Raw genomic sequence first — 12,540 nt, 5'->3', positions numbered from 1 at the left:
AGCCTGTCCCGCCGCCCATGAACCCCCCTTCCCGGCAATTCAAGCAAATTACGAGGAACACGAGCATTGAAAGATAAAAATTGAGTTTGAATTATGGCAATAAATAAACAGGACAAGGGCAGCCGGCAAATGGCGAACGGAGGATGGCGCCACGCTTGTCGAAGTTTTCTATTTTGTTCAGTGGCGTAGTTCATGAAAGAGGCTAGGGGGATCAAACGTAGGGATATTGTTCCTTAATTTTTGAAGCTTAAAAAATAGTTATTGAAAATTTATTGATGTTGTGACTGCACACAGCGTATTTATACCCGTTACTCGTAGAGTAAAAGGGTATACTAGATTCGTGCAAAAGTATGTAACAGCCAGAAGGAAGCGTTTCCGACCCCATAAAGTATATATATTCTTGATCAGGGTCACTAGCCGAGTCGATCTAGCCATGTCCGTCTGTCCGTCTGTCCGTCTGTCCGTCTGTATGAACGCTGAGATCTCAGAAACTACAAAAGCTAGAAGGTTGAGATTTCCCACACATATTCTTTGGCTTCCTACGCAGCGCAAGTTTATTTTAACCGAGCGCCACGCCCCCTCTTACGCCCACAATCGCCCACTAACGATTTTTAAATGGGTCCTGCGCCCACATCTTTAAAGATTTCCGAGAAGTATAAATGCAATTTTGTTGTGTATATTTATACCTATCGAAATGTAGAAGACATTTTTCAAATCGGACCATTCATTAAAAAGTTATACGCAATCAAAAATTATATATCTATCTCCCTCGCACTCCCTTTAGCTGAGTTACGATTATTAGTCGGGACACCAACCCGACACAGCGTTCGCACTCCCTTTAGCTGAGTGACGGGTATTAGATAGTCGGGACAACAACCCGACTATAGCGTTCTCTCTTGTTTTTTTTTGTAAGTAGTAAAATTTACGACATAATTAAATTTATTCCCACTTACTTTTATATTACTAAACAAGTAATTGTTTGTTCCGTTACTTATGAAAGGAATACGAAAATATTAGTATTAGTATGATAATATTTTACCTCTGAAGGAGAGTCCCTCGAGTGTCGTATACTACACCACTGTTGTCGATATTAATTTATGTCAATTTCTTCGTTGTGGGTGGCTTGGGTTTTATTGCGGTGGAACTTCAACCCATGTATACATTGATGTTCTCTAATTGAGCAACACTCTTGGTGGTCGCCGTTGATATTAATTAGCTGCGTTGTCCACGATGTGGTTGCTAACTGTGTATGTAGAGGACGTAAAGATAGTATAATAAGATTATGTCTTGCCACCGCAAAAGCAGCTTATTCGCAGCACTTAAGATTGCCAGAGGACCAGACAAGAACAAACTTGGCCAATTCACTCCCCATGCATGTACATTTAATACACTTCCGCCAGACGCTTGCCGCGGAAAGCCAAACTGCATATAAATGCAAATCATGTAGCGCAGGGCCAAAACTTTCAAAGTTCAAGCTTCGGTTTTTTTTTGCTGTTTACCTTATTGAACTGGCTGAGATTTATGAGGACTCGCAGCTACTCAATTTCTGGGCAAAACCAATGGCTGAAACGAAATGGAAATTTATGTGCAGCGAAGGAACTCCGGCGTAGCCGAAGCCACTTTCACCGCGTAAACCGTAAAGTTTTGCGCCGTAAAATCGCAAAAACAAGCAAAAGGGGAAATACAAATTTATAAACCGCCAAGGCAACGGAATAAAATAAAATAGTGCTCAGGTGAAGACTGGATCCACGGGATTCTGGGCAGGTGGCATGCAGTTTGCAGTTTGCATTTGCATTTCTTTCGACGCCATGTTGTTGCCCTTGCAAAATGGCGTTTGCGGCGCGCCAACAAAATGGCGGAGGCGTCAGCGGAAGTTGCTTTTCGCAACACACATATACGGCAAATAAATTGCAAGTTATTTGAGCAGAAGTACGTACCTCGCGAGACCGCAGTGAAGACATCGTCGGAGGAGTCGTAACCAGGAATGCCGAAGCAACGTGAACTGCATTCGACTCACACCGTCACACCATCACACACGTCCTGCACACCCGAGTCCTGCGGCGCTGCAGTGCAAAATTTATGGCAACATTTATGTGTCGTGTCGCGTGCGCGGTAAATACCGGAAATGCCGGAAAGAAGTGCATAATAAATGACGTTATTAACCCACATGCACACACACATCCACCCGGGAGTAGAACAGGACATGTCAGGACATAAAGACGCCCGGCCATACCAGACATTTGGTTTGGACATAAAAGAGGCCACTCTATAAACTACCGCTGCGCTTAGTGAGCGGCAGTCCCGCGAGTTTCCAACAAGTGTGTTTCATTTATCGAGTCGAATGTGAAAACACTAACCTATCTGCAGCTGCTCTATATAAATTTCATGTGGGTCCTTGTGCAATTTATTTACAAGCCTAAAATAGAGCGGCAATTTATTAAACTAATGACAAAAACTAAAGTTTCTAGCTATATACAAGGGTTGATAAAAATATCGATGGCACTATCGATATTTCCGATAGTTTTAAAATTTTGGAAACATTTATATACACATTTATAAAATGTTCCTTAATTTTTGTAATATGTTTTTTATTTGAAATTTCCGATTGTCGACACAATGTGTGATAGCCGAAACTATCGATGTTGCCCACTATCGATGTTTTTACGACCCTAAAATATACCTACATTTTTTGGCACTATTTTCTTTTCCTTCAATACTTTTTTTCCCGTTTGACTAACACAATCTTCCGTATGAACAGTAAGACCAAATTTAAACAAAGAATTAAACAAACTAACGAAATATGATTTTTTCCGAGCATAAAATAATAAAATTAGCCACTTAAAAGCTTCTTTGAAGGCACTATTCGATTACGTTATTTTTTGAAATTATTTTCCTCTCCATCGATCTCACTGCTTCCGTTGGACTAAGTCAATCTTCCCTTTTTTTTCTCAAAAGTCTTAAATAAAATAAACTTTTGGCCAGGAACTTTCCCCACTTTGCCTAGCCCGATGACGCGCTTGTGTTTGTGGGGCGCCTACAGCGTAGTCAGCTTTAATTAAATTTTTCCAACTTCCGTTTCGGGCTGGGAAAGGGACTAGGACTCCTTGGCCCGTTACGCCCCCGCACTCTGTGGTGCCTTTCACTTTCCATTCTGCTGGGGCCTGCGAGCTGGGAGCTTACTCTTTACCAGCATTTCTCCTCGGGGAGTGGCTTTTATTTTTTCTATTTGGCCCCGTTGCCGGTGGCTGCGTCTTGGAATTTTCCTCAAGTGGCGCATAATGAGCGCCACGCGGCGTATGATTAATATTTTTATCGTCTTTAATTCCCGCTGCATTATGATTACATATTACACATTATAAAGGCGACGGCAATCGCTTTAAAATGCAAATCACGTGCCGTTGTATGACAAGCCCATATGTTAGCTACCCTATTTTGCCGGGAGAAGGGGTACATATCCATCCCATGCCCATAGATTTCGCATGCCCTACCCTTGCGTCGTCACTTATTTACTTTTGGCCGAAACTCGAGCGCAGCTGCCAAATACATTTCAATATTTACGTTATAGCCGGATCCCCCTCGTCTAGGGTTCAATATGTATCTATGTCCTGGGCTCGTCCTGTCTGCGTGTAAAATGTGCAAATTACCTAAAAGAACCGCAGACGAACACAACGAGACCACAAAACAAATTTAAATAGACATATTTTTTCGCCGGCCAGCTTCCCTCGCTCCATTTACTGCCCTTCCCAGCGATATTTCTTTACTGTTTTTACGATTTTTCAGTTGTTGTTTTTTGGCGTTGAAAATGTTGGCTGCAGCTGCAAATTGGTGTGGTTTTTTCAAGGGTCCCCCGCTCTCGATGCCATGAGGAGGTTGTGTTTTATTTGTATTTTTAGCGCTAAAACAAATTGAGGTCCTACTCCTAAGCGGGTCCTACATGCCCCTATCGTGCCCCTATCTATTCCCCCTGAAAGAACCATCCATTGTTATGTTTATTGGCGGTGAGCTCTACAACTTTATGGGGTTGGTTGCATATGATGCGGATGCAGGAAATGAAATTGATCACGAAAGTGTTGGCGGGCGTGGAAAATATTCTAATTGGATGAAAACGATGAGACAGGTTTTTCGATTGTTTTTACCCATAGTCGAACAATCATTAATATAAATCTGAGGTTTGGCTTTTATGAAAAATATGGAACATTTTTTTTAAATAACTGGAATTTATATTTGATGGCTTTTAACTTAAAAGAAATTGATTATAATAATTGTTATAAAAAGTTTGGACCACTAAAACTAAAATAAAACGAACGGGTCCTATGTTACTTATAAGTATGTAGTTACTGTTTCTCTTCGACGCAAAATAAAAAACGTCGGAATGGTAAATATGTGGTATTTATACCCATATCGTTTTTACCATGCACTACATGTCGTTTACATTTCGAGCATTTCAAGACATATCATCGTTTCATATCAAGTTTTTCTTGGGTGTGGTTATGAATTTATGGATTAGTTTTAGTAACCTTTATCCCTTACAGAGATTGCATACACTTATTTAGTTTATTTTTGTGAAAAATGGCCAGCCATTTCCATATAAATTTCTAACAAACAGAATGCATTTTCAATTTTCCCTCCCGTTGGCTTCTGCTCTTTCCCCCGAGTCGAATCCTTTTTGTGGCGTGCGCCGGAGTAAATAAAAAATGCAGCAGCAGCAACGACAATCGCCTGCTGTGTGTTTCCACTTGTAGTTATTGTTTGGTTATTTAAGAGCGATTCAGCCAAGCTTAGATATGTATATATTTTCGGGTGCATATGCATATATGCGTTGATAACAGCCATCCAGTAGCCAGGCAGCCATCCAGCCATCCAGCCATCCAGCCATCCAGCCATCCGAATGTGGATAACAATTTCGGCTGATGTATCAGATGGACCTTTATTTGTGGCCTTTCATTCTGCCGTGTTGTTCTCCACTAAGCCAGGGGAAATTGTTTTCAATTTTAAATAGAATAAACGTTGACGTATAAATTGTGTAAATGTTCAGTCAACAATAAAATCGGCACCAGGGAGGACTTGATCTAACAAAGTGTGGCCCAAAATTATTGCCTGACTGCACTGGCCAACAAGTTGGTAAGTTACGAGTATGTGTGTGTATGTGGGGCAGGCCAATCAATTGGGAGGAAGTTTAAAGATGCGGCTATTGATACTCCAGACCCGGGAGAACTCGAGTCTCGAGTTCACTTGGCCATTCTATTAACCAACTTTGAATCGTCCGCCTCCCGACGGTCAAGCACTTAACTTGGAGCACCAGCAACAGCATGTTGAAAACTTTTGCTTTCCATCAAAAAAGGCTGCTCAATATGCACTTAACCACAAGTCTCCGGCAACTTTGACTAGACCCCGGCCATGGCCAGTTGGAAATGGAAATGCACGGAGGACGAGCCGGTCCATAACTTAGCATATAGATGGGGCAAAAGTACACAGACTCGTATATATATATTTAAGCCATCCTGTGACATTTATGATGCGGACATTGCCGAATCTGTGTCAGGGGTAGCACCGGGAATGGTTGGCTGCTCCCGGTTCTGCTCCTGGTCTGCTCTCAATCCGACTCCGAGGCTCCGGGCTGGTCATCATAAATTTATGCACTTTGTGCCGCAGCCCTGCAGTGACCAAAATTACAATTATGACAACCGCAAAAAGGTTTTCTGGTGCACCAACAAAAAGAGTCAAAAGAGCCCGGGAGCAGAGCCGCCGAGCCTTGTCCATAAAATGTTTAACATGATTAAACCAACCAGCCGGTCAGCTTTGCTGCAGTGTGAAACAAAGAAGAAAGATGACAAGGAATGAGTTAAAATGGCTTGCTTTTTGGATTCTGTATGAAATTACATTTTAGTAAAATAAAATATTAACAAAAATTTACATAAATAGCCGTACGGAATATTTAAAGTATTTGTCATAAGCCTTAATATAAAGAAAAGCTCGTAACGCAATGATCAATGGGCTGATTAAAAACGTTGAGTTGTCATTATAAACATACCTTCTTCTCCATCGTGTAAATAAACTCTAAATCGCAAAGCGTATCAGGTATAAAAAGTCTTAAATGTTTAACAACTTGATGAACTTGCCAACACAGCTCCACAGTCGTCTTCTCACTGCCCAAGACTTTCGAGAGCCAACGAAGCGTGGCTTAGATGCGGATGAATTCCAGACAAATTCCAAGCGATTACCATGGAATCACTCGATGCCTTCTGGCAGGGAGGAGGTTCAGTGACGTGCCAGCCATTCCTATGAAAAAAAACCGCCACACACGCCCTCTGAAATGCTATACGGCATAATTGCGACACTCGGAGGTGGGACCAGACCGACCAGACAACGATAGTGACAATTAACAGTGGCTAACTCTGCTGCGGAATCTCTTACCCGCTCGGTTATCCCCTGGTATATCTGTCAGCTGCTGTCGATGGTAATTTGAAACGTGAAACCGCAAAATCCAATTCCCAGACAAGAGTTCTTTGTTTCTCGAGGTTCGCTTTTTTATTGCTGTCTTTTCGCCTTTTTTTATTCGCTCGTCTGGGAGTCGCCGTCAACTCCTCTATACCCCCCAACAGCCTGAAATCCATGAAATGCGAGGGAGGTCTAAAGACTTTGGGTTGTTTTCCACACTTCATTGATTTGCCGAGTTGCTTACAAGTGCATTTAGACAATCAATTAATCGACTGCAGTGTCCCATGGTGCGATTGAGGAGCTAAGCCGAGAGAGTGTCCAACTTGATTTATGATATCGAATGACAGTGGAACAGCGAACAGGAACAGGTCCGCACATATTTCGAATGCCTTCGTCTCCCCATCCCCAGCAATGTCATTAAGTTGGTATCGGGAAGTCCTACTAGTGAGGGATCAGCTCTGGGAGGGGACAAGCTCGACAGGGGAAACTCAAGCTCACCAGTGCGCAAACTTTATTTGGATGTAAGTCGAATTTAACAGCCGATTATGGCGATATAATTGAAGACGTGACCATTTGTGGGTCTTCAAGGGACAATGGGATATAAGCCTGCATATTGGGGTAAGTGGCCCTTAAAAGCTGACATAGTATTTGTTAAACTAATCTGAATAGCTTAATGAAAAGGGATTGAAACTGTGTTTTTATCAAGGATTCCAGAGGGATATCGATTCTGTTTTTCGTTTAAGCTACTTTGTTATTCACCATTTAAAGCGATACGTATTATACGCAATATTCATTCAGATAAATCATATTCACTTTTTTATCTCGATATATGCACATCCCCGTAACATACGCCTTTAATGAACTTCCTTTGAAGTCATCATTACCAGCGTAGCCAAACCAATCTCATTCGTAAATCACTTTTATGGCGTGCATAAAATCTCCCTGTTTCTCCCTCATTTCCATCTCGAACCAGACACCGCAACACCCCTAATACATTAAATGCAACATTTATTACTTCATCTGGCAAAGAGCTCATGCAACAACAAAAATTGCAAATTACACCTGAGCTGATGCCCTAGGCAAAAACAAAATGGGGTTCGAATAAAATTTACCTATTAAAAACAAAATACTATTCGGAAAAAAAAGGTTTAAAATAGTTTATTCAATAAAGATGGTTTAAAGATATTTTTAATCTTTTAAAATAAAATCAAATAAACAATAAATTTAATTGGCAACTAAAGATCAGTTAAAATACAGTAGTTACTTCCATTGTCAAGTGCTTTGCATACCCCTCGAGCCATCTCGTACCGCTTGTAAAAACTTTTCATTTAACGTTGTTTGTGTCAATGCAACTGGTGGCTCAGGTGTGTGTGTGAATGCTGGGGCGCCACCTGGCGGACGCCTGGCCAAGCGCAACACCATAAAAGTTCGCAACGGTAAATTTCATAGCGTCAGCGGTTCACCCGATGTCGAAAAAGCGGGAAGTCGAAGGCCCCCTCCAGGAGAAGTGGAGTCGTCGCGTTGCCATTAAAACCACAGAAGCCATTTTTGCATTCGGTAGCACATTCCATGGGGCCCATTGTATGGCCATTGTTGCTTTTTTGTTGCTGCTGCTGGGGCATATTTACCTTTTGGCTTTTTTTGGGTACTAAAGCAATACCATTTTATTTTCTATATCCTTTTTTTTCTGGGTGCCTTGAACAAATTTGCAGCGAGCGAGAAACTTTCGCACAATTCACTTAACTTTCTGGGCAGCAGCCGCAAGTTTTGCAGAGTACGACTCCTGACTCCTTTTCATGTCCCAACCCATCCCGTTCTCCCCGTTGTTCTCCAAAAGATGACTTTAGCGGCAGCAGCTCCACAATAGATCATTTTTGGGGTTGTGGGGGTGTACGGGGAGAATCTGCATAAAGTTCCGACAAGTTGGATTGGGGCAGCGACGAGGTGGAAGCGTGCAAATATTTTCAACTCGAATGCATTTATTCAGAAACTTACTTCAATTATTTTATTTGTCAGTTGAGCTCTAACCTATTAACATTCCAAAGGCAAATTGAATGTTGAACCCGGAATTCGATTCCATTCAAAGGCTAGTAATTCGCAATCAAAGTTTTGAATTACGAGATAGTGAAAGGGAAACTTATAGGTACACTCATAAAAAAAATCGCCATTGATTCAAGAAATTCGCCATTGATTCAAGAAAATCGCCTATGATTTTCAGCCAACGGCGATTCGCCATTAATAATGGGAAATAATTTTCTTGAATTTACGGTTTCGCCTTTCTAAAAATCATTACCCTAAAACTAAGAAAAATTTTCTTAAAAATAGAAAAATAAAAGTATATTTGTTTATAACCTTTTTTTTAATTTTGTCCGACTGATTTTTTTATCACTTTTGCATTTAGGTTTGTTAACTAAGAGGAAACCTTTCATGTTTTAGTGACAATCATAAACATTTTTATTTATTTATTTATTTATTTATTTATTTAATTTAAATTCAAATTTATTATAAATGTTTATTAATTACAATGCATTTTAAGTACAGAAAAAACTTTTTGTAAACATATAAAAGACTTAAGGAAAAATTCTTACCTCGACCTGAACTCGAACTCGCGACCGCTCACACCATAGACAGACATCTTAACCACTCGGCCACGCGTGCTTCTTGCAATGCAATGGCTTAAGATGCCTAAAGTGTTAACGGTCGTATTATTGGTATACCAATTACAATTACTTTAATTAAATCTTGTTAACAACAGTTTTAACAATTTAGTGAATGGAAAACCAAAACAAAAGATTTTTTATACGAAAAAAAAAAACAATAACTATTAAAAAAAAAAAATCCGACTCGTCCCTGCGTGAAGTCGAACCGCGGTTTCCGCGGCGACTTTTGTACACATGTTTAGTGTCCGAACGCCTCTAACAGCTAGGCCACCATACTAGAACACTAAAAAATTACACAACTTTCCTAAAAAATGGGTATTTATTTTCTAGAATCAAAGGCGATTTCGCCATTAACTCAAGAAAAAAGTCCGGAAAATATTGCCATTAATCCAAGAAAATATCGCCATTAATCCAAGAAAAAAATCAACTATTCTTCTTCTTATGCATTTTATAAAAAAATTTATGGCAAATTTCCATAAACTTAATTCAATGGCGATTTGAAATCACGGGCGATTTTCTAAAATTAAGGGCGATTTTTTTTCTGAGTGTAGCTCGTGGATAAATACTTTAAATTAAGCAATTTTTGCCGTAACACATTTACATTTGTAGTCCAGTGAGATTTTTGTAAAAGAAGTATAAATAATAAAAAATTGCATACGTAAATATTTGAAGAAATAATTTACTTTTCTTAAAACTTCAGAAAAATTCGTTCTTCTTGTCACTGAATGAAAAATATAGCAGTATTTTTCAGAACAAAAAAAATCGGAGGCGGAAATATATAAACGTCAATCTCAAGAGCTTAAACTGGACCAGCTGCAACTTGAGAATTACTCCAAAAAGGCATGTAGAAGACTTCTGCGACAAATCATAAGCTTCATTAGACTTTGGCAATTAAGCACTTTATAATGCGGCTGCTGTCCATGTCTGTTCCGTTTTTTTTTGGGGAATGAACTTCATTAGAAAGACAAACCGAAAAAAGACAAAATTATTATTAATGTCTTTTCCACTTGTGCCCCCGCCAAGAGTGCATCACATTATTTCAATTAAACTCATCAGTGCCGGCGGTCTCACTCGTCTGCAATTAACAAAGCGATGTCTGCACTTGACTCCGCTCCGGAGAATCGGAGTAGCAACTCCCACTCCACACTGCAAGTCCACAGCAGAGGTTGCCGTCTGTGCGGGTGTGGGTCACATAAATGTGATGTGTGGAATAATGCTGGCAGCACTTTGCTAAGTGCACACAGAAACAAACAAAAAATATTGGAAAATTATCAACATAATTTGCCACCGTTAAAAAATATTCAGGAAATGTATTCATTTTTAGTACTGCATTATAAATTGTTACAATAAGGGATACATCATTATTACTATAAAATTGTTCCGGTTAAAGTATTTTTTTTCTGTGCACTCGAAAAACATTGAGCCGCAGGGAAGCAAAAGAAAGTTCCATCAATTTTCAAGTTGCTTATCAGGGAAAGTCTAAAAATAATTTCCCCACAATTTGCAGGGGGGTGTAAGTCTCATAAAGTAGAGGCTCAGGCGACAATTTATGGCTGAGAAAAGTTCAACCCGTAATAATTTATTTGGTGAACCGCGAATAGCTGCCCAGCCTTGCCTTTTAAGGAACCTCTCGCGCTCGTTGCATGTTGCATGTTTCTGGCGGGACAGGATGTTCAAGACATATGCATGGAGCGAGGATATAGCCGGATAGCGGAAAACGCTGGCAAAGCTGAGCCGGAACCCAACTGTTCCGGCCGCATAAGATTAGCTAGTAAAATATTGTATATTTTGCATGAGAGTCCAGCTGAGTGCCAAATCCAAAAAGAGAGTGTAAAGTTTTAGGCAAACAGTGGGGATTAACTAAAAGAAAGCATGAAAGCCAAGGAATGGCTGATCAATACATTCGAAACTCTTGTGATTATTTTATTATTTGTTGTTATACGGAAATAGATTGATTCTCAAGATATTTTATGGAAAAATATTCCAATATTACAAAACTTTATTTGTATTTAAAAATGCTTCTTTCATAATAGGTACTAAGCATAGAAGTGCCTAAGTTATAAATAATTGAATTAAAATGTAATTGACCGAGTCCATTAAATTATTTAATTTCCTTCGTCTCCACTTCACTGTCAGCCACTCGGTTATCTCTATTAACGGATCTTGACTGTGGCACTCCTCTTGGCAACTGAGTGTGTTTGTGGCAATGGCAACAATTCTGGGGCGACAATACAGTCAACAATTACGAATATGAATTTTTGAAAGCGACAGCAGCAGCGCGACTTTCATCTCTCCACGGACATTTGGCAGAGAAGAAAAAGGACGAAAAGGGGGAGAAAGGATGGTGATGGTGGGATGTGTGTGGCTGGTCAGCACAGCTGCTACTGCTGGACGTCCTTCTCCCAATTTTCCCTGCCTCCAACCAGTGCCACTGTCACTGCGACTTCCGTTTCCGTGCAGTTTCCGGACTCGCTTTTTTCCTGTGCCCGGGCAACAGCTGCGTTGACTTTGAAGTGCAGGAAAACGAGAGCTAACAGGGAAAACTGCAGGCCCCGGGGGAAAGCTGCAGCCCCTTGACCAATGTCAATTGAGTGAAATTTACATACACACAGAAAAAAGGCACTGGGAATTCCTTGCCGTTTGTGCGTGTGGCGCTGGGAAATTTATGGCAAGTTTACGGCCTACATTCCCGCGCCTTACCGCATAAAATGTGGCACATTCCCAGACGATGGGGATAGTAAAGGATACAGAGACAGCAAAGTACAGGCGATGTGGCAGAGGGTCGTTCAACTGGTTTTTGGCTGCCGGCGGCAACCTACTTCCGGTTTGTCGGCCGCCATTTTGTTGCTGACGCGAATTTAAACAATAAATTTTATAATTAAATTGGCGCAAAAAACAGGAATAATAGTCGCGGATGGAATGCAAGGCATTGCATTCGAAGGGAGTGGAGGGCCAGCAAAGCCGAAAGTTAATTGAAACGTTGTGTAAATAAATATTTAATCTTTATTATGCAATAAATTTAAATACATTTATTGCACTTCACACACACACACACATGGCATCGCGAGCGAGTGAGCGAACAGCGTCGTGACTTTTATTTATATTTACATTAAATAATTAATAATTACATCAACTTTTATGTAATTGCTTATTACGGCCGGCCATGTTTTAATGTAAATAATGAGCAAATAATGAGTGGAGCACAAGTGCCAACAGCTCTAGAGATGCGGCCGATTAAGTGATTGTTTCGAGCACTTTTCTCGCGTAATGTCTGCTACCGACAAGCTCTGTGTTAAAATATAAAAATCAATTTAATTATATTAAATTAAAATGTAAATGTAGGAGAAGCTACTTAATTTTGCATTATTTTAATTTTATTAGTTTAAAAGAAAAACAAATGTTTATTTGGTGTTATTATATTTTTGAAGGACTTACATTTAAA

Source organism: Drosophila takahashii, chromosome 2L (assembly GCF_030179915.1).
Source record: "Drosophila takahashii strain IR98-3 E-12201 chromosome 2L, DtakHiC1v2, whole genome shotgun sequence".
Classification (NCBI taxonomy): Eukaryota; Metazoa; Arthropoda; class Insecta; order Diptera; family Drosophilidae; genus Drosophila; species Drosophila takahashii.
This window is presented reverse-complemented; position numbering follows the sequence as displayed.